The sequence below is a fragment of the Aplysia californica genome, unplaced genomic scaffold, assembly GCF_000002075.1.
Source record: "Aplysia californica isolate F4 #8 unplaced genomic scaffold, AplCal3.0 scaffold01798, whole genome shotgun sequence".
Taxonomy (NCBI): domain Eukaryota; kingdom Metazoa; phylum Mollusca; class Gastropoda; order Aplysiida; family Aplysiidae; genus Aplysia; species Aplysia californica.
The window spans coordinates 13,989-16,613 of NW_004799068.1; positions in this window are offsets into that span (position 1 = coordinate 13,989).

Genomic DNA, 2,625 nt, shown 5'->3' on the forward strand with positions numbered 1-2,625 from the left:
TGTGTGTGTGTGTGTGTGTGTGTGTGTGTGTGTGTTATAAAAGAGGCATTAAGATTCTACACATCTGACATATTAGAGGATATATCTATATATTTATTGAGTTTATTTTGAGGAGGAAAACAGCCAAAAGGAAAAGAAAGAGTTGACGAGGGAATCAGGAAATCGGGAGGCTAGGAATGAAAGAGGAGGGGGGAGAGACAGAAGAACAAAACGGAGGTGAGCTGACCAAAACTTGACCATTGGCTACTTACCAACACTTTTAGAGCAGGGCAACATTTCTAGGACTTCTGCAAAAGTGGTCAACACCATTGCGAGAGGGTTAAGGTCAGGGTTAGTTTCTAACTATAATGCTAGATACCTACTTCTACAATGATATCAAATACAGAGTTATATAGAGAGTAGGGAAACAAAGTGTCGTATGTACAGATTTTCTGCTTTACTTACACACTCGAGATGATTTAATTGTCACCGTGCGTAAATTGATTGTGTCAAAGTGATAGGCTTAATTCGATACTTTGAAATTTGTCGAAAAAAGGTATTTTGTAAAAAAAAAAAATATATTTGAAAAACAAATAAAAATGGAATGCAGGGCTGTTAAGGACATGATGCAATACGTAGCTTGTCCTACAAAAGTAGAATTTTACAGATACGGCAGTTTGCTTCCCTCCCTTCAACAGGTTTAAGATAAGATAAGATAAGATAAGATAAAATACGTCTTTATTGTCCAGATCCTGGCACATTGGTTTGGTGTTTCACCACGAACACACATACACCCACACCCACACACACACACGCACACACATGCACACACAGACACGCACACACACACATACTCACACACATGCATACACACACATACTCACACGCTCACATACACACACAAACATGCACACCAACACGCAGGCTTACAGTCTCATGCATGATATAGTTGAACAGTAATATAAACAAGTATATAGATCTAGATTATAAAGAAAGATACACTAAAAAAAAATCTCATCGGAAGAGTAATCAAGAGGAGAGAATCAGCTATCATTATCAACAAGAAGGCAACCTCTTTTCTTTCGTTTTTCTCCACAAGATCTCAAATGGTTTTTGATTACAATTTCTCATAATTTTCGCCTTTCTGGGTTCTTCAGCGTCATATTGCTTTCTTCAAAAAGAGCTTCAGTTGCTCGATGGAAAACACTTTTGGAAAGCAATACTTTTAAAAAAAAACCTCTCTTACCTTCGAGGTACTGGAATTTGTGTTAGGTTTCATAGCAAAGATCGTTCATAACAAGATAGTTCACTCAACTCAAAAAAGTGTCTGCGGAAGTCCGCGCATTGCTGCAGATGGCGTTGTATTCTTTGTTTAAAAGTTGTCTTTCGTTTTTCCAGAAGAAGAATAGGAATAGCACAGTTTGTTAGTTTAGCTTTTATTGTTATTCACACAAGCAGCGTAACTCTGTTCTGGAACTCTTTTCAAAGAGGACGCCACCGAATTTTGATGACACTTTTAAAAATTTAAAATTGGCTCAAAGAGAGGAGTGAACTATCTTATTATCTGCGATTTTTATTTATACGTGGTTTCGATGATGATGATGATGGTATTGATTAAACCTACATGCTAAGACGAGATGTATAAATAATCGTTTACAAGGACCTAAGGACAATGCAGTCAGTTTACTTGGTGAGATAATTTTAAAAAAAAAGAGACTGTGTCCAGTCATTCTGAAATCTATAAATATGATACGATATCTCAACAACAAAAAAACCCTGAAAAAAACCCAACCCCAACAACTCCAAACAAACCCGAAACACAAACAATCTCGATACTTGACGAATGGAAGAGGTTTGATGCTGTCCAAATGTGTGAGGCAGCGTGGTGGAATCAGGCTCTCGTCAATTTTTGGGCATATTGAGTTATTGGTATCATCTTAAAGCTTGTTCATTTGTCTTGCTTCCAATGAAAAAATTACCCATCCATCTTCAATAGAAATGGAGATATTTTAGATTGAAGGAGGTGGGGGTCACCTGATTTAAGAAGAAACATTAGCGAAAAAATGGCCGCCAAGGCTTGGTAAATTCCAAAGCTGGAGAGCCCATGGAGACTGCAAATTTATATTTTTGTGCCTTTAATCAACGTTTTCGATGAAATCCTCAAAGGAATATGTTTGTAAATGGACATAAAAGGTGTTGAGCCAAAAATCAAAAATTTGATAAAAATTGCTAAGCAGGGAGAAAAGTGCTGTTTTCTTCGATTTCATTATTTTGACGAGAGCCAGATTCCACCACGCTGCCTCACATATTACTTTAACCGCATCTCTACGACTTGGGGTAATTTTGTACCCCCCCTCCCTCCCCGGGTTGTATTCTTCACATTTTAGAATACATGTAGTACCGGTACGCAGATCTCTTTGAAACTTTCAGTATTTCTCAAAAATTCATTTTACCAGACTGCTTTGCAAAGAGTATGGATTGGATTAAGGAGTAAATTTCCTCTTTGAAAAGTGGTGGCACAGAGTTCCCCACGTCGTATGGATACGATAGATAAAACACGACGTACGGATAGGGTTGATCAGCATCCATCTAATACACTGAAACAGAACCACTGTCAAGAGAAAGAACTGGTACAAATTCCCAACA